Below are 25,103 nucleotides of genomic sequence, written 5' to 3'. Positions count from 1 at the left end.
AGACCACTTAGTTAGCTCTGAACACAAATAAATTAATTGCATTTGCTTGGCTTATGAAATAGCAGAAAAAGGCATAAAACTTATTTTTCTTCAGTTGGAAAGAAGTTCTTGACTTGTCTTGAGGGCAGCAAGATGCTTTAATCTAAGGGCTGTTGATTTATGTAAGCTTCAAGCTAGAACATTAGTTCTCTGAGAAGATAGATCTTTGTCGACACATTAAATATATGCTTCCTGAAGTGAAGGAGTTGAAAAGTCTTTAGCAGCACATGCAGTACTGAGAAAATCATTAAGGAATGGGTATGTTCGCAGATGCCGAGTATGCAATTTCTGAGACAATTTAAACTTTGTGATTTATGTAGAGGGTCCTGTTGTCTCAATTGTGTGGCGTGACAAGAGGAGGAGGAGGAGGAGAGATCTGTGGCTCAGGTAGATGGCTTCCAGAAATGTCTGACAAATCTCTAGATGGAAGATGTACCGAAGTGTCATTGAAGTCAATATTCTAGAGCTATGTAAGAACTGGATCTGAGGTCAGAGACCATTCAAAGCAGAACTTCTGTCCCTTCCTGAGTGAGAGCCAGCTCTGCAAAAGTTAAGACTTTCTCTGAGTGGCCCATATGTACTGCGTGTGTGGGGCTGTCATTCCAGCAGAGGCTCCAGTGTGCTGGGCCTTACGGGTGTCTGTATGGTCGTCTTTGTCTTGTATCTTTTTGGCTCTTGGCACTGCATGGTTGCTGCTTCCTTGTTTTCCCATCCAGGCTGGCTTTGTGTGGGTGATAGCCAGGAAAGGCAGAGATGAGATTATAGGGCAGGTAAAGTCATGGAATCATAGGGTGGCTTGGATTGGATTGGAAGGGACCTTTAAAGATTTTCTGGTCTACCCCCAGCAGGGACGTCTTTCAGTCTTTCACTAGATGAGGTTGATCAAAGCGCCATCCAACCAGACCTTTAACACTTCCAATGATGGAGCATCTCCAGCTTCTCTGGGCAACCTGTTCCAGTGTTTCACCACCCTCATCATAAAAATGTCTTCCTTATATCTAGTCTGAATCTACTTTATTTCAGTTTAAAACCTGGCCCAGTTTCAGCAGGTACTGCTGCTCCTCTGCGGGGCTCCTTTTGCCTTGTACCAGAGCCAGACCTGCTGTGGAGCAAGCTTCATCTGTGCCAGATAGATGGTATGCTGCATGCTGTTTGAGACTGTGGGGGTTGTCAGGGTGGATCAGACCCTGGGTCCCTCTATTTTCAATGTTTTGTGTACAAGGTGTCAGTGCTGTATGTTTCCAGAGGAAAAAGTAGGAGAGTCTCTGGGTTTTATGGGGTAATCTCTCCCACTTTTGTTTTATCATCATCTGTAATGGTTAGAAGTAGACCCATGCCTTCAAGGTTGTTGATAACTGAATCTTAGTAATAAACTTTGCGTACATAGAACAATTGTGCCTGGTCTTGGTCCTCACATAAAATGTGCCGTGTTTGACTTTCATGACTTCCTGCAGGAATTAATTTTAGTTTGTAAAAAACACACACTATATGCAGACAGAAACTGCCAGACTTCCTTTTCCAAATAATTTTCTGTCTTATCATACTTCGGTGTATTTCAGCAGATTGGGGTTGTTCAGGAAGACCGTCTGTTTTGAGGGGGTTTCCATTCCCAGAGCCAGACATGTTATCTCTTTCTCAAACAGGTAACCCTGGCTGGTTTAGTAGCATCTTTTGGGGTGACTAGCACAGCATGCCATTATAGAGGAGTCATCACTATTGCCTTCTAGAATACATTAATTAAACTAATGTCATTCATCATCTCAATTCTGTTCATGCAAGTCTATGGAATTTGTGGTTATGTTTTCCTGCTTTTTAAATTGTGGCTGTATCTTGAGCACAGACTTCTGCTGAGCTGTTCCAAGTCCCTTTCTAGAGCCTTTAATTAATGGTTTAATTAAAAATCCTGTGATTTTTTTATAACTAGCATAAAAGCTTGCATTCAGTGCACATTTGTTAATACAGAATTCCACTGGCGTTACATTTCTTGTCCATCCATGTCACTTCTTTCTGTAGACTTGTTATGGTCCTGTCAGATAATGCTTTACATCAGAAATTGTCATCTGCTGATGCTCGTACTTTTCATCTCTCCCTTTCAGTTTGTTGGACTAGGAAATGCTTTAAAACTCAAGACAATGGGAGACAGGTTGCTGCTCAGCTTTGCTGTTACCAACACCAAACCCTTATTCTTACCCTTGCTGGTCTCCCAAGCAAGGTCTGATACGCGTGCATCCCTCCACCTGCCTCTCTTGACAAGCCCATGCTGCCTGGGGGTGCATGTGACAGTCCTTGTTTCCCTCCTCCTTGGCTGGGTAGGTAACACAAAGTGTGCCTCGTTCGAATGCTCCAGGAACTACTGAATGTCCAAGGTGCCCTTAGACAGCTCTGTGTGATGGTTGGCCAGGGTTGCTTTGCATGGTGATGAGAGAAGTTCGGGCTTGTGTGGCAGTTACTGGTGCCCTTCGAGCAGTCCGGTATGAGTTCTTTTTGCATTGAATTAATTTTGTAAAATATAGGCACATTGGTAGTCTTATGTGTAACACACATGAATGAAGGGTAGTTCAGGTAAATAAGACAGAATCTTGCCTTAGTATCTACAGCTATTTAAGAATTAGGAAAACAAAAATGTTTTGGCTGAAATGATTGAAGTCTTTTCTTCTTTGGCCACTAAGTGTCAGTTGCTTTAGAAGCATTGAAAACTTGGCTGTGTTACAGCCTTTCTTGTTCTTGCCCCTCCTTATTTAGCTTTAGGTCAAGAAATACACCAACTCTAATTACTCAGACATGAGAATTCTTATTGCCTTTAATTTTTTAGCCCACCTTTTATATACATATTTATATCCTATTAACTTTGAAAAAGCCACTGTTTGGAATTAACACTAAGCAGTAATGGTGAAAGTGTGTGTTTGATTCCACTGTGTAAAAACTTACAGTAGTTAAAACTTTTGGAGAGGGTGGCCCATGTGCAGTGAGATGTGGGTGCACAGCTGGGCAGCTGGCAGATGCTGTTGGGTGCTCAGAACTGCTCTTAGCTCAGGTTTTTCAGCTGATTTCTACACCCATCCCGCCAATCCAACATGATTTAAGCATCTCTAAGTACATGACTGAAAAGCGTAAACTTTGAAATACAGCTTTCCAAGTACTTCTGTGTAGTAGTCAAACTTCTCATGAGAGCTAAGGGGATAGTTCAGAACTAATTTTTAATGGCTCACAATGGCTGTTTTAACTCAAAATGTGTAGTCCTATCCTGAGGAACTAAGGCTTTATTGCTTTATTAAATAAAACGTCATGCCAGTGTCCGTGTGTACGGTGAACTCAATTTAATGATGGTTAAAGTTCAGTTTGATAACAGAAGCCATTCATTGGTTTTGCTGCACATGAACCTTGATTTTTAGAGATTCTTATCTATACTTTATTCAAATGTTAAAAGAAATGTTGGAGTAGCTTCCGGCAATAAAACTAAACTGACCAGCTTTCCTGTGAGACATCCGGTACTTCCTGCTTCTGTTCTGGCTTAAAATTAATGGTGTTAAAAAAACACCCTTTCTTCTGTCATTTCCACTTCTGATTTGGGCCAGAATGTGAAAGAAAAGAAGTACTGTAACAGTAATAAATCAAAATCCAAAAAATCATCATGATTGCTTTGTTTTCAAGTGACAATGGTTAGAGCTTCTGGTTTCTGTCATTGGTTTTGTATAAAAGGTGCTTCTATGCATGCCTCTAATTCCGTGTATTTAGATCTCAGGGCATAGATGTATAGGTATATACAGAGAGAGAAAGGAAGAAACGGGTTTGTGGGAAAAACAAGCAACTGAATAAAGACAAATTTTCTGGAAAACAATACTTTATTTGAATAGTTGGAAGATTAGACTGGATAATGGTTTCTTTGGGGGAATTTATCAAGCAGCGTGTGAATCCTGCCTTGCTCTTCTTAATGCAGGCCCAGCTGCTGAGATTGAATGGTGATCGAGTGTTAGCCAATAATTCTATACATGTGAGTCAAATATTTTTAGTTACTTTATACCAGTGTGCTGATGATACCTGTTATCATGGAATCATAGAATTCTTTAGGTTGGAAGAGGCCTTTAAGATCTAATCCAACCATTAACCTAGCACTGCCAAGTCCATCACTAAACCATGTCCCTAAGCGACATATCTACACATCTTTTAATTACCTCCAGAGATGGTGACTCAACTGCTTCCCTGTTCCAATGCTTGACCACCCTTTTGGTGAAGAAATTTTTCCGAATATCCAATGTAAACCTCCCCTGGCTCAACTTGAGGCCGTTTCCACTTGCCCTGTCACTTGTTACCTGGGGGAAGAGACTGACCCCCACCTCGCGACAGCCCCCTTTCAGGGAGTTGTAGAGAGCAGGAAGAACTCCCTGATCCTCCTCCTCAACACCCCCAGCTCCCTCAGCTGCTCCTCATCAGGCTTGTGCTCCAGCCCCTGCACCAGCTTTGTTGCCCGTCTCTGGACACGCTCCAGCACCTCTGTGACCCTCCTGCAGCGAGGGGCCCAAAGCTGAATGTAGGATTTGAGGTGGGGCCTCACCAGTGCTGAGTACAGGAGGACAGTCACTGCCCAGGTCGTGCTGGGCACAGTGTTTTGGATACAAGCCAGGATGCTGTTGGCCGCCTTGGCCCCCTGGGCACGCTGCCGGCTCACGCTCAGCCAGCCATCAACCAGCACCCCCAGGTCCTTTCCCTCCAGGCAGCTTTCCAGCCACCCTTCCCCAAGCCTGTAGCGTTATGGGGTTGTTGTGGCCCAAGTGCAGGAGCCGGCACGGGGCCTTGTTGAACCTCATACGCTGGCCTTGGCCCATGGATCCCGCCTGTCCAGCTCCCCGTGTGGAGCAGACCCTTCCTAGCCTGAAGCAGATGAATGTTCCCCCCTTCAGCTTGGTGTCCTCTGCAGACCGACTGAGGGTGCACTTGATCCCCTTGTCCAGATGGTTGATAAGGGTATTGAACAGGGCTGGCCCCAGTACTGAGGCGTGGGGGAAACCACTTGTGACTGGCCACCAGCTGGATGTAACTCCATCCGCCACTGCTCTTTGGTCTCAGCCATCCAGCCAGCTTTTTACCCAGCAAAGAGTCCACCCATCCAAGCCACGAGGAGCCGGTTTCTCCAGGAGAGTGCTGCGGGAGATGTTGTCCCATGCTGCGCTGAGGTCCAGGTAGACAACATCCACAGCCTTTTCTTCATCCACTAAGTGGGTCACCTTGTCATAGCAGGGGATCAGGTTCATCAAGCAGGACCTGCCTTTCATAACCCCATGCTGGCTGGGCCTGATCCCCCAGTTGTCCTTGCACGTGCCACGTGGTGGCACTCAGGATGATCTACTCCATAACGTTTGTTGGCACCGAGGTCAGGCTGACAGGCCTGTGGTTTCCTGGGCCTTCTTGTAGATGGGTGTCCCGTTGGCTACCTTCCAGTCAGCTGGGACCTCCGCAGTTACCCAGGACTGTTGGTGGAGAGTGGCTCAGTGAGCACTTCTGCCAGCTCCCTCGGTACCCTTTGGTGGATCCTATCTCTCCCCACAGACCTGTGTGTGTCTAAGTGGTGTAGTTGGTTGCTAACCGTTTCCCCTTGGGTTATGGAGGATTATTTCTCCTGTCCAGGACTGTAGCCAGTTTCTTCTTAATTTGTCAATTTTTTTTTCCCTCCTCGAGAAATCTCATTACTTTAGAAGCATTAAAAACTTGATCTGTTGCATCAGATTCATTCTGGCTTGTATTTGTGTTGCTCCTAATAGCATCTTAAGTGCAGAGATGCCCAAGTGGTGTTCATTTAGGGTAGGGTAGTAATTTCTTTTCCTTGTAGTGCTTGAAAAACTTTCCACATCCTATTTGGCGTTTAGTGCCAGGTTGTAGTGAAGATGAAGGTGTCAGGAAAATGAGGATTGCTTCAATTTTGTGTTGTAATAGTGTATGCTAAATTAGAAAAAGTGGAGTCTTGCAAGCAAACCCTTGCTCTGCAGTATCTTTAGTCTTGAGTTTTCAAATCTGAAGTCCCTCCTGCACTATACTCTTGAAAAGAAGTAGCTCAACTTGCAGTCTTCCAAAACATGACTACAATTTTTCGGTAGGACAGGTTTAAAAAAAAATTGTAGCCAACATGCAGCAAAAGCATAGGAAGGGAGTAAATTAAGCTTAAGTTTTAACAGCAGTGAAGGCATAAGGAAAGGGTTAAAAATAGTGGTCATTAGTATTGTATATGTAAATGAATATAATTTCTCAAGTAGGTTTTATTTGTTGAATTTAAAACTTGGAAGCTAGCTGACTTTAGGCAGTGGTGTTTATGAAGATAAAAATGCAATAATGCAAGCAAATGCTTGTGTCTTGTTCAGTCAAGTGTTGTTGGAATTTTTCTTTTATTGAATAGTTCCCCCCCCACTTGGTTACTGTAGGAGGATTATCTGCATTGCACAGAAATGTGCTGTGGCTACAGAGATCTGAGCTGCTTCCATGCAATTTAGCTCTGCCAGAAGCCATGTGCTGGAGCTTGGGTAGCAGCATGCAGCCTTGGCAGTTTGGGCTGGTGCCATCTCCGGGAGGGATATCAGTGCTTTAGAATCAGCATTGCTGATGTTTCTGGTGTGCTCCTGTACCTTAGTTGATGTAAATTGTAATACTTCTGATTTACATTTGCAAGACTATACTTAAAAGGAGATGCTTGTAGGTTAAAAAAAAATAATTATCGCTTGTGACAAGTCGCCTGTCCAGGCATTCTGTCCTTTGCGTCTTTATGTTTGTAATGTGATTGAAATTATAATAATGTAAACAACAACACTTGGACTCTTATAATATTGTTTTATAGCACTATAACTGGAGGTCCTTAAGCCTTACCGTTTTATAAATTGGGTTTGGTTTCTATGAGTAAAAGAATGCTGATATATTAATCAAGTTTAAGGGATTAAGGTGAGGAGGAAGTTAAATACAGTGAAAAGTGTTTTGAATTGCAGAAACACAAACAAGGTTGCATGAAAGATGTTAGGAAACAATCTGTTCTCTGTTACAGTGTGAGAGATCTTCAGTGAAAAAGGACTTTTTTGTTTTTGCACACCCTGAGGAATGTGCTCCTTTGTAGGTGGGGTACCTCTGAATGCTTTTAACGGCCTAATTGGCGCATAGACAAAACCACCCCAAAGGCTGCTTTCTTAGTGGAAGGACTGTGCTTGTGTGGTATGCATTTCTGGCTAGATCCAAGTAGGGTTTTTTTGGAGGTCTTTTGCATTTTTTGTGGTAATCCTATGAACAAAATATTTGGAGAACACAGCCCTGTGGTGTTCCTGCGTCTTTTGTCAGTGATCTATTTGAAACCTGTGTCTAGAAGAAAGTACCTGACTACCTTTTCAAAGTGTATCTTTGATGTATTTCTGTACTCTGCAGCTTTTAACATAAAAAAAATACTGCTGCGGTACACTATTAAGGTGTTCAACAGCATGTAAGGCAGCATACGCTGGTGGTTTTGGTGATGATGCCTTTGTAGGCTAGCTTCAAGTGTTAGTCTACAATGTTAGCAGTATGGGTTGCTGCGTAATCAGACTTTTACGTTGGAAGCAACTGGATGGGCTTTGTGATTTCTGAAGAAAGTAAGCATTCAGTTCCCTGGGGTGAATTTCCTTGATCAATTGTCAGACTTTTAACTTTCTAAAAGCCAGCTCTTATCTGATAATAGAAAATAGTGCCTGACAGGGGAGGCTCCCTGTTCCCCCTTGTGCTTTGGAGAGGCTGGGCACCTCAGTTACATGGTTTGTGCAGTACTGAGCATCTTCTCCTCAGCTCAGTCTGTTTCCCTGCAGAGGATCGGACTGAGTGACTGATACTGTACTTGCTGCTGTTGCATTTCCCAACTGACCCTTCCCTAGCAATGGATGTATGTTTCTTTCTAGCAAGTTTACACTCCTGCAGGAGTGCTGACGAAATAGTTCACAAAAGCAGAATAGTTATGCTTTAAAGAGCATACTGTGGGAGAATCTAAATTTTTGTAATGCTAGTATATAACTCTAGTGCCTTCATGCTGCCTTCCATGAACTTTTGGTTTTATTGTTTGTTTTAAAGCCAGCACAAACATAGAGGGACCATTGCTGCCATGCAGTTCCCCTTTCACTGGGAGACTTTGTGGATGGTTAGATACAACCTTGACATCCAAACCCTTCGTGGAGAAAATGTAGGAAAACATTTTTATGGTGTTCCTTATGAATAGCTGTGTTCATGTGGGGGTTTGGTTTTTTGGTCTGGGAATGTTTGGGAGTGGAGAGGGAGTGTGGAGCGTGTCAGTCGTAGCCTGTTTTTTTTGTGGTTAATCAAATCTGGCTTTTACCACCCCCACACCCCCCTTACAGAGGCCTATCCTTTGTTACTTGGGTCAGCTGAACTCTGTGCATATGTGCTTTCCTATCATTGTACCTGGAAGGCAGGGGTATTTTTCCAGGGAAGTTTTGGGCCATTTATTGTGTGGGGTCACTGGAACTGCGCAGGGACTTTTGGTGTGTCTGTGAACTCTAAACAACTGGTTATCAGTAACATATTCCATGTTAGAAGGAGTACTGAGCAGTTCAGAAATCAAGTTGTTGGATTACTTGGGTGAACAGCAGGAATATCAGCTCAATCAAAACAAATGAAGGAGCTAGCTAATTTATGCTGCAAAAGGAAGAAAAGGAACCAAGTTGTTTTAAGGAACTTAGTCTTTTTAGAAACATTTAGAGCAAAAGCCATCCGAAGTCCTGCCTCCTTATTCCCTTGCTCCTGTGAGGATTTTGCTTTGTAGCTGGCTGCACTTCTTTCAGTAGCATGGATTACAGTGCTACTACACCACGAGGCTACACCTCAAGGTGGCCAGGATGACAGCTGGGCCACTCATTATTATTATAATAATTTTTTTAAAATGCATGTAAAATGCAGTGTTTTCTTTGTTAATGGTAAGGGTGCTGATGCCCTGGAGGATTTGTGTCGTTCTTGTGATGGAAGCTGGTCTGGGCTTTCACAAAACAGAACCTTGATGTTTATAACAAAACCCCGAAGGTGTAAGGTGCTAATTGTGGCCTCATGTCCTGCTGTGCAGTAGCTCTCCAAACTACTTCTCTTGGTTATTGTCCTTGGGACTATTCTGGATGAAGTAGGGTAAGTGTATCAGCTGTCTAGAAGCAACTTTTCTTCACTGTGGGGTAGCTGCTGACTTCTGTGTTTCAGATCAAAATATGAATATGCATTTGGATGTATCTCTTCCTTTTTTAGCCTCTTTCAGTTCTTATGTCCCTGCTACTCTGGCCTTTTCTGAGCTCCAGCAGGAACAATTTGAGTCCAGTCACCAAGTATGGGATGAATAGAGATGTTTCTATTGTGGCATGTTTCTTGAGGATGCAGTAGCCAAGGTCAGTGAGACAGGCTGGGAATCACTCACCAAGTACAAAAAGGAATTAACCTGGAGATAATAACTTGTCTCCCTAGAGATGTTTGTCGAAGCATGTATAATAGCGCTTGTGGACTGAAGTTTGCTATTGCTTCAAAACCTTATCCAGCATGCAGCATGGTGAGTGCACAGGAGGTGTGTTTTTAAGCTAGTGTAACCAAGCAGAGAAGTAGGTTGAGTGGAGGGAGATGCCTCAGAGTAACTCCTGGAGAGGCTGCAGTAAAGTGTACCACCTAGATGGTGAGGAGTTGTGGTTCTTTCAGACATGTCTTAAGATGTCCCAAGTGCAGAGGTAGGAAATATTTGAGAGCTTTACAGTATGCTTTTCAGAAGATAGTAGATATTTCAGCTACGTCTCTAAGGGAAGATTTGTTGTGAAGAGTGTTCCAGGAGGCTTGGTTTGAAGGTGCAGAGGTGAACATGCTGCAGTTTTGTTGGCAAGGAGCATGTCTCTGGCTGACATATATCTCATGGTGGGCACTTGTGATTTCTCCATGTTTAAAGTAGTTGCATTAGATTGGTAAGGGGGAAGTTGGAGTACTCATTTTTCCTTCAGTGATATTGAAATTAATTGGATTTATGACATCAAGGGAGAAATATAAGCCGCAGGTGGAAAATGTATTCCAGTTTTGCTGTATCTAACAAGCTCTTATTTTTCAAATATATTATACTATGTAATGTTATGCTTTGCTAGTCTGAAGTAAGCATTTTAGTGAAACTGAGTGCTCATTCACTGGAATCCCATGTCCCACTGAAACTCCATGCTTTGCAAGTGCTTTCTGTTCCACAGAACTTACGTTTCCTTTATTTTTTTTGGACTGCTGCCTAGTGCTGCCATTTCATGCTGTTGCCATAAAGTGGTGCGTTAAAACAGGGTGCCTTTGTCCATGCCCAAGTGCTGCCACTTTGGGTGGGGGGTGTTGGTGGGAGGAAGTGGGTGGCTGGTGTTTACAGGCCCCTGGAGGAACCAGGCAAAATGGTGCCTGTTCATGGGGCCCTAGTAATAAAGAGTACCTTCCCCAGTGTTTCCTTGCAGTTTCATTTTGTCTCTATGAGTTGCCCAAGCTGCGAAGAGCTACTGTCTCTCAATGCCTAAGGATCTTTTGGGCAGTTGAAGGTGGAGTGCCTCCACCATCTTCCCTGTGCTCTCTGGGCAGCAATAAGGGCATGGAGGTCCTGTGCTGTGGGGCCGTGGATGAAGTCCTGCTTGTCCCATTGCAAGCATTGCTGAATCCAGCCTGACCCTGTCCTGATCAAGCTTCGGTAATAGGAGCCTTGTAGTCTCACGGTAAATAGGTTCAGCAGAAGATAGCTTTTGAGACCGGGTGGTCCTCAGCCATGACTCTAGGTAGGCACAGCGTGATTACCTTGTCTGTCGTCTGCTGCGGCTGGCTTTTGGGCAGTGGGGAGGGGAATGTGGCAATGGAGGGCTCTCGCTGTGCCGTGTTCAGTGATTGCTTTCCTCTGGGTATTTTTGTGCTGTCTTGCTACTAAACCCCCAGTAGCCTTGCTGCAGCACGGTAGTCCTCAGTGTCCTGTGCGGTTTCACTTTGAAATTGTGGATGTATGATAAAACTTGCAGCAGGAGGATTTCCTCTCTCCTTGATAAAAATAGTCTTTGGCTAAGGAGGAATTGCAATTCCCAGAAACTTCACAGTGGGGTGGGGTGGGGTCAGGAGGGAGGGTTTTAGGGATGGATGTGATGCTGAAATGTGAAATGTGAAACTGGGCAGAAATTGGCCTGCTGGGAAGCGCCTGGTGCAGACTTGCTTCTGGGCTCCCAGAGGGTAGGTGTGAGTGGTACCATCTCTGACAGCGGAAATGCTGAGAGTAGGGTAGCCATATGTGGGGCATGGGAGAGGAATATTCCATAGGAATCAGTTGTCGTTGGCTGTGGATTAATTTCTCTGAGAGTTTTGGAGATCAGTCTTGGGACATTTGGGGCTGAAGACTAACTGCTAACTGATATGTGGAGCTGGTATACTCTTCAGAAATAAAGATTAGCAGCAGGAGGAAAGTGAGTACCTGAGGTTACATACATTTCTGATGTTAAAATGGACATATTTTCTACATTGTTAGAGGTAGATTTTTGTTCTGCTTTGCAGTTCTTCCTTAAAATATTACACTATCTTTGAGCTTTGATTATTTATTTGCAAAACAGAAGAATTATGTTGTCCTCCCTAATGTTTTTTTATCCCAAAATTAGTCCAGAGGTATGTATGTAGGAGAGCTTGATGGGAAAACGTGTAAATAGGCGGTGTGGGTGAAGGAGCTGGTGCTGCTTGTGCTGGCCCTGTAGGGTTTACAGCAAGCAGAAGTTGAATTGGGACCAGCCTGGCTATAGGCTGTTCTGGAGGTGTCGGGTGACTGTATACTGCAGTACATTGTCTGACACTTTTCAAATTAATTGATGGGGTTTAATAATGAACAATGCTTCCTCCTGTGGTAACAGTACCATATCCCTGCAGCAGGTACTGATTCTTGCAATTACTTGGTCCCAGATTCCTTATGGGTCAGAGGGACAACAAAGTTGTTCCTGTTCCTCTGCACATGTTGCATTTGACAGGTAAGATGACGTAACGGCAGAAATGCAATTTTGGCAAGTTTTGCTTGGTGGGTAATGCATACCAGGCTGGTTTTGTTACTAAGTCACATTAAGGAGAGTAACTTAAATAAATATATTGTTGCTGTGTCAGAGAATAACTCCATCTCAAGTTAATCAGTAAAGACTGCTCTGTTTAAGTTAGTAATATGCTTGCTTATAGCTCTTTCCTGCTTAAAAAAATATTGTAGTGATTGTGGTGTTTCAGACCATGGGGAATGAAAACATTCAAAATATGAACTGCTGTCCTCTTACTGGTTACCATAGAAATCTAAATAAAGAATGCTCTGCAAATACTGTAAATATAGCACTTAACTGCCATAGCTCTCCCTTTCTTAAGAAGACATGCCATTGTTCAGATTTCTGTATTAACTGATCAGTAGGGGCTACTGCATGTGGTCTGAATAAAATTGCTGTAAAACTGCTGTATTTACACTATTTGCAAAGTATTCTCAGTATCAGAGAATGCCATTACTGATTTTTAACATCAGTTTTTCTTTAGACTGGCCATAGTAAGTGAGACCGGAAAAGGCTGCTTTGCATTCTTTAAAAGAGCTGCAAAATGCTCAAGATTTTATGGATTATAAGTGAGTCAGAGAGTCGTACAGAACTGTTCCTGTAATTCCAACAGGAAATGCAACCTGGTGACACGCAGAGCAGCCAGCTTAAAGCTGCAGCTAGAAAACTCAGGAGGCAGCAGTATGTCTTGTCTGGAAGTGGGCTGCTGTTCTGGGGACCACTGAGACTCTCCCCTGGTCCAGCTTTCTCAGTCAGCTCATTGCATAGCCCAGGAATGGGGAACGGAGGTGACCTGGCTTTTGGGTGTCTTTGGCCTCTGCAAATGGTATGGTCTGACTTCAGGGCATGTGGGTTTGTGACCTAATACCCTTTTGGGAGGTGAGAGTTGTTGCAGAGTAAAGCTACCCCAGTTTTCCCCTGCTGTCCTTAGGCACGCATATCACGCACGTCTTATGTCTTATCTGGTGGGACCTGGTGGTATTTTCACCGCTTTTCATTGTTTTCGAAGTAAATATTAAGACTTTTTTGGGGTTGGTTGTGTTTTGTTTTGTTTTGTTTTTTTTAAAGCAGTCACTGTGGTTTCATCAGTTTTCATCTGTTTCTAGTCACCTCATATGATGTAAATCATGAGGCTGGCTGGCTGGTAGTAGTTAGAAGAAAGAGAGCTATGTATTGAAGAATTTTAAATGAGTTTCCATCTGGTGGTGTTTTTGGCTTGGTAACAGCCATAAAAATGTTTTGCATTTTGACAAAGTAGAGATTTTTTTTTTCCTCCTGGTAATTAAAAACTGAATCTAAAAAGCAAACTGGAAATTTACAGATTTTAAGAGCCAGGTCACTGAGCTGTGCCCTGACATCAGCACACATCTGAGGGAAACCAAAAAGTATCTGCATGATGTGATGGATGGGCAAACTGGGAATTTTTATGGGCAAATCTGAGCTGGTATGGCTTCCCAACTAGTCATCTGTAATGAAACCAAATACAGTCCGTGGGCCTGCATCACATTCAGGTGTTGGTCTGGATAATTCTGTGTAGTACTTTTTTGGGTGTTGGCATTCCAACAGCTACTTAACATCCTGGTGCAGATTTGGAGAAGACGAGGCATCAGTACTGAATGGGAAGGTTAATGCCACTTTCTTGAGTTCTTTCCTGCCCCGACCCTCCCCCCCCCCCCCCCCCTTTTTTTTTTTTTTTTTTTTTTTTCTTCTTGTCACTGCTCCTACTTCTCACCTTGCCCTGGCAGCTCTAGCTGGGTGAGGTGGTCGCCACTACTCATTTGGGGAGCACAAAGGCTTTTACAGACGTTCTTGATTTTGCTGTATTTGTCCAGAAAATGCAGGCACCTTTTTAACGAATGAGATTATGTTGCATGAGGACAGTGCTAGTCGGTCTGCTCTTCTTTCTTAGTGACTGTGTCATGATTTGGTGAGGTTGGTGCTGGTCTGTTGCTGTCCTTTGGCTCATGTAGTGCATGCTGCAGAAATGGCTATGGAAGGTCCTTCACTTTTGTGGCATTCTCGTCTGGTCTGACCAATGTGCCTACCTTGAGGTGCCTCCACAGAGAAATCAGATCCCTTCCTGTGGATACTGGTGCCTGAACATACCTCTGAAAGCAAGGAGGAATAATATAGACATCATTCATCATGGCTGAGACCATTTCTTTTTGAGGTCAAAAGGATCTGGGGGACACATTTATTATTTAATGGGTATTTTATAATGTTTCAAGTGTGTTTTCTTGATGTCCTGCCAAAAGAGAAATAGTTGTTTCACTAACAATTTTACCAAAGTTTTGTTATAAGAAACTAATCTGAACTCAGTGTTTTTATTTAATGGATCTGTAATTTTACTCTGCTTTTTTTCAGTGTCTCGCTTTCTAAAAAGCCTACTCCACAAATCTAGCAACCATTATATGAGTTGATGGTTGGCTGTGGTTTTAGATGCTTGCAAAAATAGTAGATGGTGGAATTTTATCCAAGCAATTATTTTCTTAGACTTGTGCAAATATGGTGTTGCATTTCTTTTCCTGCACTAACTCATCAAAATTGAAGGCAGTTCTCGCTAAGGCATAATATGATAAAGAAAAGTTGAATGTAGATACAACACTGACAAGTAATTATAGTCTAGTGCACTAGTATAAATGTAGCTTGAAATACAGTTAAGTGCATTTGGAACAATTTCAGCTGCAAACTAATAGCATGCTTTTCTTGACTTCTGGTTTATACATGGTGTTTGCTTGTAGCTATTGGGTTTTTTTCTTTCTGTCCTCATGATAAAGAAATTTCTCATGTAATATTTAATTACTTAATAAATTTATTAATGCTTTTCCAGTTTTTTCCAACAGTTACCAAAATTCAAACATTTTTAAGTTAAGGGCTCTTCCGTGTTCCCCTCTTCAAAGGAAAAGATTCACAAAACATCACAGAATTGCTAAACTGAAAGTTAGGAAATAAAGGTGAAATTTTTAAAAGTCCCCAGCTTCTGACTTCAGTGAGAGCAGGGAGGTCAATGCGAGATCTGCCTGCACTACTCACAAGCCAGCCATGTCCAGGTACACAGGACATGTCTTAGCATGGTGATGAATAAGGAGATGGAATTATGCTACTTTCAGAGAAACAATACTGCTTTTTTTTGTATTTTTAAATTTTCTAATTATCATAACTTGGAGTGTCAAGTGAAATCACCAAACTGCAGCCCTGTGGTTTTAAGAACTGCATGTAGGTGTATAAGCCTTTCAGTTCTGAGAGCTGCAGGAATAAGAGCTTCAACTGAATTTCTTCAGTTAGAAGTAAGACTGAGAAAGGATGAGTGTATATGGCTACCGAAGGTTTTCTGGGAAAGGAGTTCTCACAGACCGAAGAGCATCCTTTTAGCCAAATGGCTTTGAGTAGAATGAAAATTAATATTACAGCTAAGCCATTGAGCTACTGTTGGAAGAGGCTATCCTTTGTTCTGTTTTTTTGTTCATCTGGGGTTTTTTTTGCATGTTCTCTGTGACCCCTTTGCCTTTGTTTCAGCCAACTCTTGGGCTTTTGGTTCTTTTACATATTGGTAAGTAGGAGTTAAATGTTCGGTTTTGTCCTACTCCCTCTACCCCAGCTGTGTGTTCTGCTGCATTAGTTCCCTGTGTAGGCTCCCTGCCCAATTAAATGGTGCCAGAATGGGCACAGGAGGACCAGGAGGTATGAGAAACCTTGCCTTAGCCCCACATGCTCTGGGAGGATCAGGGTGTGCTGAGCCCACCAGGTAAGTGGGAACCCAATTGAAGTGCAAATGCAAAGTAAAGCATTTCTTAAGAAAGGGGAGAAGGACCTGTTGCAGAGAAGCAAAACTTGCATAGGTCTGTTGTTTCACTGGGCACAGCAGAGTCAGATTTTGGGTGCACTGGATTTTATTTTTTCAGAAACATCAGAGGCTTCTTGGGATAGGGGAGAGATGATTTGTCAGGGCTCTTACAAACTGGAATTACCAAAATTGAAGACAGACATTGAAATGCAGTAGGTATTCATCTCCATTCAACACTTCATAGTAGGTAAAAACTCAGCTTTCTACTCTTGAATCCTTAGTCTCTTGCTGTATATTGCCACTGCTGCTGTTTCTGATCTGTACTCCTGATTGGATGGTAATCCTATTGCTTTTTATGCCTGTGTTGGTGAGTGTGAATTCCTAGAGGTATTAAACCTGTGAGTTTCCTTTCAGGTGTGAGGAGGAGGAGGCGGCTGACCTCTGTTGAATGCTTGCAATAGTGAGAAATTGCCTTTTGCCTGTACAGAACCTGGCTTCTCCTCCAGCAGCAAAGTGGTTACTGAGCCTTTTGTACTCACCCTGTTTGTCTTCCCCTGACAAAGTAAATATACGCTAATTATCCTGTTGATTACATGGTGCAATTTCCTTGTTCATTCTAAATTGCAGCAGTTCTGTGCCACTACCAGCTTAAGGACCTTTAACACCACTTTGGCCTTGAGTTTTGCAGAGTCGGATACTTACTATACTGTAGTAATCTGTCAGAAGAGAGAGTGCTGCAAAACATGAATAGACTTTTGAGAATAAATGTTTCTAATGCTTCTCTGGTGTAAGCATCAGCAGTATAAAGCTTTTGTGTTGTGGAAGACTGCTGCAGCTGGTATCAGGTTTAAATCAGTCATTGCGTTTGACAGCTATTCTGACAGCTGGTACTCACAGTTGGGTATGTGGCAGCAGCATAATCTGTAGGGAAAGCTAAGATGTTGTGCATGAGCTCAGGCCTCTCCCTTTCACCATGAAAGATTTATCCTTTCATGGAACTTTGCAGCACTGTTAGATGTTTTTCCAAAGCCTGTGTAAGTAGATGCATTTTGATAATGTTTACTTACTTGTCGTAGATACTGTCCTGTAAGGATCTGGTTTTATCTTGTATGACACTGGGCATCATCTGTCGTGATTGCGAAGTGAAAATTGTGATTCATGATGCCTTAACAGTTGGTTAGTCTTGAGCTGCTTTTACTATTTCTTGATCTAAACCAAGAAGTTGACTTAATTTGCCGCACGTTTTTTCAGAACACAACCACAGTGTAGTAAAATGAGTGACAATTAAAACTACCCTATTTTGAGACATCTTGCTGTTGGAAATTGCTTTGGCGGATTGCAGTGTTGAGCACTAGTGAGCTGGTGCAGTAGTTACTCATGTAAGACTGGCTCTGTTAGGAAAGCAGTAGCTCCTTACACGCTCCAGTCATGGGCTTAGATATGTATATTGTCCTGTAGTTTGCAAATTGTTTAGTCTCAGGTTTATTGTTGTTCACAGTAGTATTCCACCAGAGCAAATAAATGGATTGCTTTGGAAGAAATGCTGTTGGGTCAGGATCGTTTACAGACTTTTGGGTTTTCTGTGAGTTAAGATGAATCCTAACATTAGCTTTCAAGTGTGGGTATTTGTTACCTCTTTATTTTTATCACTTGGAATGTTAAAGTGATACAGCAGACTTCACTTATTAGCTGGCATCAATGGCTGCTTCATTTATCACTTAAAATGAACAAGCTTTGTATAGCTGCTTTTTTTGTTTGTTTTGGTTTTAAACTGCCTTACCTTTATCTGAAATGAATCGTAGAATCATTTAGTTTGGAAAAGACCTTTGAGATCATCAAGTCTAACTGTTAACCCAGGACTGCCAAGTCCATCACTAAACCATGAGCACCGCATCTACTTGATATTTAAATACCCCCAGGCTGGTGATTCCAACATCTCCCTGGACAGCCTGTTCCAATGCTTGACCACCCTTTCAGCGAAGAAATTTTTCCGAATATCCAATGTAAACCTCCCCTGGCTCAACTTGAGGCCGTTTCCACTTGTGCTGTCACTTGTTACCTGGGGGAAGAGACTGACCCCCACCTCGCGACAGCCCCCTTTCAGGGAGTTGTAGAGAGCAGGAAGAACTCCCTGATCCTCCTCCTCAACACCCCCAGCTCCCTCAGCTGCTCCTCATCAGGCTTGTGCTCCAGCCCCTGCACCAGCTTTGTTGCCCGTCTCTGGACACGCTCCAGCACCTCTGTGACCCTCCTGCAGCGAGGGGCCCAAAGCTGAATGTAGGATTTGAGGTGGGGCCTCACCAGTGCTGAGTACAGGAGGACAGTCACTGCCCAGGTCGTGCTGGGCACAGTGTTTTGGATACAAGCCAGGATGCTGTTGGCCGCCTTGGCCCCCTGGGCACACTGCCGGCTCACGCTCAGCCAGCCATCAACCAGCACCCCCAGGTCCTTTCCCTCCAGGCAGCTTTCCAGCCACCCTTCCCCAAGCCCATAGCGTTGTGTGAGGTTGTTGTGGCCCAAGTGCAGGAGCCGGCACGGGGCCTTGTTGAACCTCATACGCTGGCCTTGGCCCATGGATCCAGCCTGTCCAGCTCCCCGTGTGGAGCAGACCCTTCCTAGCCTGAAGCAGATGAATGTTCCCCCCTTCAGCTTGGTGTCCTCTGCAGACCGACTGAGGGTGCACTTGATCCCCTTGTCCAGATGGTTGATAAGGGTATTGAACAGGGCTGGCCCCAGTACTGAGGCGTGGGGGAAACCACTTGTGACTGGCCACCAGCTGGATGTAACTCCATCCGCCACTGCTCTTTGGTCTCAGCCATCCAGCCAGCTTTTTACCCAGCAAAGAGTCCACCCATCCAAGCCACGAGGAGCCGGTTTCTCCAGGAGAGTGCTGCGGGAGATGTTGTCCAATGCTGCGCTGAGGTCCAGGTAGACAACATCCACAGCCTTTTCTTCATCCACTAAGTGGGTCACCTTGTCATAGCAGGGGATCAGGTTCATCAAGCAGGACCTGCCTTTCATAACCCCATGCTGGCTGGGCCTGATCCCCCAGTTGTCCTTGCACGTGCCACGTGGTGGCACTCAGGATGATCTACTCCATAACGTTTGTTGGCACCGAGGTCAGGCTGACAGGCCTGTGGTTTCCTGGGCCTTCTTGTAGATGGGTGTCCCGTTGGCTACCTTCCAGTCAACTGGGACCTCCGCAGTTACCCAGGACTGTTGGTGGAGAGTGGCTCAGTGAGCACTTCTGCCAGCTCCCTCGGTACCCTTTGGTGGATCCTATCTGTCCCCGCAGACTTGTGCACATCTAAGTGGAGCAGCTGGTCACTGACTCTTTCCTGCTGGACTGTGAGGGCTTTGTTCTGCTCCCCTTATCCCTGTCTTCCGTCTCAGGTGGCTGAGTATACAGAGGCAAGCTGCTCTTGCTATTAAAGACTGAGATAAAAAAAGCATTGAGTACCTCAGCTGAGTCTCCATCCTTTGTGTCAATGTTCCCTGCTTCCTCTAATAAGGGGTGCAGGTTAGAAGCAAAAGGAGGGCCAAAGATAATGTATTTTTAAAAACTTTTGTTGTTATCTTTTTATGGCAGTGTCCAGCCAGAATTCTAGCTGGGCTTTCACCTCTCTAATCTTCGCCTTGGATAACCTCACATCTTTACAGTTCTCCTGAGTTGTTGACCCCTTCTTCCAAAGGTAGTAAACTCTCCTTTTTTCCCCCTGAGTTCCAGCCAAAGCACTCAGTTCAGCCAGGCCAGTTTTCTCCCTCACTGGCTCTTCTTTCAGCTCATTGGGATGGCCTGCTCCTATGCCTGTAAGACTACCTTTTTGAAGAATGTCCAGTCTTTCTGGACCCCTTGGCCCTTCAGAACTATCTCCCAAGGGATCATAACTATCTCCGAAGGCAACAAAGAGTAAGAGCACAAAATAATAGTATAGCTTAGATTTACTGATGGTAATGTGTACTTGAATACTATCTTTTGTCTGTGGCTCTGGAGCTGTTTTGCAGACATTTGCAAGCCTCTCCTGTCCTGGAAATTAGGAGTTAAGAATATCAGATGTGTGATTCTAGGCAGCGAGCTGCATTATAGCAGTAGGTGACAGTTGGCTCTTCACTCATCTTGTCTGCCTTGTGTGGGCAGGTTTGGCTGAATTCCTGAAGATCCATCTTATCTTGCAGGGGCTTTGGTGTAAGAATGGTTATTCTGAGGCTCTGCTGACTGATGAGGTATCATTTGTGAGTAATAGGTGACTTTGGTTTTATACGGCTCTTGTCTCATTTACTGGTTTATCACTGCCTTGTACCTTGCAGTGGTGGTCTGGTTTGGAAATTGTGGAGGGGAGAGCTCCTCTGACTCTGTGATTTGTGCGCAGGATACACCTCAATGGAGGGTCTCTAAGGAGCATCAAAACAAGTTATTAATACACTTCTAAAGTTATAAAGGATGTTACAGGTTCTCTCTTCCAGGTTGTTCTAACACAGCTGTCAAGAAGCCATAGGTTCTACTTGTGGTGATTGCAGGTTTTTTTTAGTAGGTTGTAAACCATCCTACAGTGAGTTTAAGCAATTTGTACAAGGCCCTTCTTACTGTTAGTAGTAAAATAAAATCCTTGATCTTCCGTTCTTTGAGCTGTTGTTACTCTGTGTTTAGCCTCAGCTATGATTTTTCATTAGCTTAATATTTAAAAGAAGTCTTGTAAGTGATGCTGGATCAACCGATACATTAAAAAAAAAAAAAGAAAAAGAAAAAAATACAGATGCCTGTAAGTATTAGGTAAATTGTAGCTAACTAATAGGAATACACCTCACATGGCTCCATGGTTGCAGGTATTTACCTTTTACGGTACTTGAGAGGGTGATTCAGCGTAAGGAAGTCTGAGGTTTATTGGCATTCCAGGTGTGTTCCCTTACTGTGCAAATAAAGGAAACTTTATCCTTGCTTAGCTGCATCTCTGAAGAAGAGATGGAAGCTTTAGAAACAAGTTTTAAATGCAAAAGAAGAATCTGATCTTTTAGCGCTACCAGGTGAAATAAAATCACTTGTTTAAAGCTGCTATAGTATCTGTCTCTTTTTCAACGGTAATCACTGTTCTTACGTTTCATTACCTCCAGTAATCACTGGAGTATTCTTTTTGCATAAAAATTTACTGCCACCTTTACTCTGAACAGGGCCCTATTGTATCTATATACAAGTGGATAAGCTACGTTTTGTGTCATGAGGAGGGTCTGCAGTAAAAAGGTGTTTGTGTGATTTCTTTAGGTTTAGTTTCTAGCTGTTATTTTATTTAGTAAAACTTAGAAAAAGCTTTGCTTTGTAATAGACAAATTAGAAGAGAAGTGTTTTCCACATTTATTTTTAATGGAATTGCATTTGTTGTAAATATGTGCAGGCAGTACAGTATTTTAAACTTTTAAACATCCCTTGTATCTTCATCAGGCAAAGTAAGGCTTTGTCTAAGTTGAGTTAAATTATACCATTGGTCATTTTTCGTGCACCAGAAAATTGATGTTAATTTCAAAGTAACAGTTGTACTTTTTTAATGAAAAATGGTAAACAACAGAATTTTTAGTTCACTATTTAAAACCAAACCTTTCCTCACAGATGGAGAGAAAATGCAGCATATGTCTGAAAAAGGCAGACTGCTACGCTGTGTATTTGTATTTACAGGCAGATGCCCTCTGTTTCACTTTATTCTTAGAGTTTAACCTATACATCAAAGTTCTGAAGTAGTTGGTTAGACTATTTACAGTATAAGCATGGTTGGGCGCTGGGGTTCATACAGGACAGGGGAAGGCAGGTGTGGCACTGGCTGCAGCCTGGTTGCACCTTGTTCTAATGGGCCTCTCTTGACTCTACTGGGTTTGCGTGGCAGGATTTTGGTAGTGTGGGCTACAGAGGTGGCTTCTGTGGGAAGCTGCCCCTGTGCCCGATGGAGCCAGTGCCAGCGCTCCGGGACGGACCCGCCGCTGGCCGAGCCCGAGCCCATCGGTGACGGTGGTAGCGCCTCTGGGACAGCGTATTTAAGGTGGGGGAAAGCTGCTGCACAACAGCAACCGCAGCCAAAGTGGGGAGCGAGGCCGTGTGAGAGCAACAGCCCTGCAGCCCCCGGGTCAGGGCAGGGGGGGCAGGGGGGCTCCAGGCGCCAGAGCAGGGGTTCCCCCCCAGCCCATGCTGAAGCCCACGGTGGGGCAGGCTGTGCCCCTCGGCCCACGGAGGCTGACGGTGGGGCAGATCCCCACCCGCAGCCCGGGGAGGGACCCACACCGGAGCAGGTGGGTGCCTGAAGGAGGCTGTGACCCCGTGGGGAGCCTGTGCTGGAGCAGGGGCCTGGCAGGGCCTGTGGATCCATGGGGAGAGGAGCCCAGGCTGGAGCAGGGTTGCTGGCAGGGCTTGTGACCTGTGGGGGACCCACGCTGGAGCAGTTAATTAAAAACTGTAGCCTGTGGGAAGGACTCATGTTGAAGTTTATGGAGGACAGTCTCCTATGAGAGGGACCCCTCACTGGAGCAGGGGAACAGAGTGAGGAAGAAGGAGCGGCAGAGACTGCGATGAGCTGACCATAACGCCTATTTCCTGTCCCTCTCTGCTGCGTGAGGGGATGAGAGACAATTGGGAGTGAAGGGGAGGGGTGGGGGGAAGTTTTTTTTTAAGGTTTGGTTTTATTTCTTATTACCCTACTCTGAATTGATTGGCAGAAAATTAATTTCATTGGTAAGTGATCTTTCCCTGTCCTTATCTTGACCCTTAAGCCTTCAATTTTATTTTCTTTCTTCTGTCCAGTTGAGGAGGCGAGTGATAGAGCAGCTTGGTGGGCACCTGGTGTCCAGCCAGGGTCAAGCCACCACAGTGACCTGGCTTTGGGAAAAAAACATGCTAATTTGAAGGAAAAGATTGTTGTTTTCTTTACAAAGTATCGCTTCAGAAGTCTTTTTATCCATTTTAATGTCAGTATTGATGTGTCCCAAAATTAGTAAATTGAGAAGGTGGCTTGAGGTCTTCCCCCCACCCCCCCCTTTACTTTGACAGCCTCTCTTTCTTTGAGAAGCATAAGCAATTACAAAAAAGCCATCAGAACATATGTGCAGAATTGAAATTACTTTAAAGTGTTCTTTACTGAGAGGGAAGTGGCAAGGAAATGCTGTCCCCGGTCTGGGAGGGTTTGATGTCTGTTGCACCTGAGACAGTAGAAACATGCCAGATGACTCGGATAACAATTATTTCCTCTCTTAAGGTCTGTTTTATTTAAGCTATCATAACAGAAATCTTTGCTTGACTTACACAAAGCACAGTCACTTCCTTTCCTCATTGTCAGGATCCACAGAATTAGCCCAGTGATGGATTTTTTGGCTTTACAGCATTTTTGAAAGCCTTCTTGTGAAAAAGGTGCTTGTGGGTTTTTAATTATTCTCCTCTTCCTTATCACTGGTTTCTTATACAGAAGTGGCAAGAGAAGCTGCTGTTGCTTTTTGGTCAGTCAACCCTCTGAAATGCCTCTTTGGGTTGTGTGTCCAGTATTTGTTAGCTGCAAGGTGGACTACCCAATTTTGAGCTAATGCAGTGCAATAGGTAACTTGCTGTTGCCACAACTTAGCTACCCTATGCTGTTATGTTTGAAAGGCTCTGGTTTTGCTGACTGTACCAGCCACATTAGGATTGCCTTAAATTTAAATCTTAAATCTTTGTGTGCCTGTACAATGACCAACAAAGAAGGCTGTTGTTTGTAATCTCATGGTCTGCTGTCAATCAGCAACCTCTGCAATGTACATTTTACATACAGGTATCCCAAACTGAGACTTTATCTTCTAGAGCAGTATTTTATTCAGTATGGTGAGCTTTCAAAGATACACATTTTCTGCTGGTTTGACACAATAAGCTCACAAAAAGATGGAGCAAAGCCTGTGTCTTAGGAATACTTGCTAAATGGCAGTAACTGGGTTTTTTAATAATCCTCTGTGTTAACGTTTAAACATAGAGCAGTATGCCAATGCTATGCTAATTATGGAATATTTTTGGTAACTAGAAATAAGATTTGATTTTTTATTTCTTTTAGCAGACTATCTTTAGGTAAGTTCACAAGCTGCTTGTTAGAAGTACAGACAGAGACAGGATTAATTGGAAAGATCATCAGTAATAAATACCCCAGAAGATCAGGTGGCAGATGACAACTGGCATGCACACACTGAGAATTTTAAGATGTCCTCTCAAGTCAGGTTTTTAAACACGCATCTGTCTTGGCATATCATATGGAAGGTGTATGGTGATTTTTAAAATAGTTTTTTATTTAATGCATTGATTTCTCTAAAGATTTGTTAAAGACCTGGCCAAATTTATATGTAATTGAAAAGGAATATTAAAACCCGTTAATTATGGAAATGGGGTGCAGAATCCTAGCTCCGCTGATTTCACTGGGAACAGGTTCTGTCTGCTAATCACTGCTATGAACAAAGTTTTTCCCTCACACCAAAGCATTCTTCCTTGATTTAAGACCATGCTTAAATTACTGTGCCTGAAAGTACCTTTGCCTGTGGGCTGTCTCCCTCCCTTGGGAAGGGATGCAGAACATTCCCTGGTTTCTGTTACATTTTCTAAACATCACCTGCCTTTCAACTATAGTGTTAGTGCTTTCTCAAGCTTTATTTTTACTCTGATACCATTATGACTATTGCAAACTGTTTGACTTGAAGGAGCACTAGCATCTCTTTGTCAGGTAAATGTTTCACTGACCAGGTATCCAGTGTATAGGGACTTTGTGATGTTTCTCTTAAGTTAGACCCCATCACTGCTTGTTGCATGCTGCCTCCTGCATCTGCTGAAGCTTCCAGGGCTTCTGCATATCAACCAGCCTGGCTGATGTTTCCGATAAAAGGCATCTCTTTAAAAATGCTTGTTGCTGTGGGCAGTGTGCACCGGATACTTCTAGGTCCTTCAGGGGTGCTTTTGCTTGACTGATGATGGGGTCACCTTTCCCTTCTTTCTCAGATGGCAAGGAGTGAGAAGGGCTGTCCCTGTGTCAGCTACTTCATCCTCCTTCTGGACCTTCAGAGGTGAAGGAGGACGTATTCATCTGTGCTGAAATTGGATCAGGCTCTTGTCTGAAATTTATATGAAATCATGTGTGGATTTCTGTAAGCTTCAGGTATGACCCCAGTGAGATTTCTTCTCCCCACCCCCCCACCCCCCTTCTATTTTTAAATGACACTGAAAACAGAGTGGACAGTATAGGAGTTGAAAACACTGGTGAGGTTAT

General features: G+C 43.7%; 1 protein-coding gene across 1 annotated transcript in view; it reads left to right on the top strand.

The window, feature by feature from the left end:
- The first annotated feature begins 11,259 nt into the window (after positions 1 to 11,259).
- Positions 11,260 to 25,103, top strand: part of APBB2 (amyloid beta precursor protein binding family B member 2) — a 150,940-nt gene continuing 137,096 nt past the window's right edge. Inside the window, exons 1-2 of the mRNA XM_080378984.1 lie at positions 11,260 to 11,471; positions 12,688 to 12,862. The gene's annotated coding sequence lies outside the window, so the exon portion shown is untranslated. The remainder of the gene's footprint in view (positions 11,472 to 12,687; positions 12,863 to 25,103) is intronic.

The sequence above is a fragment of the Falco punctatus genome (genome assembly GCF_963210335.1).
Source record: "Falco punctatus genome assembly, chromosome: 1".
NCBI lineage: Eukaryota > Metazoa > Chordata > Aves > Falconiformes > Falconidae > Falco > Falco punctatus.
This window is presented reverse-complemented; position numbering and strand designations above follow the sequence as displayed.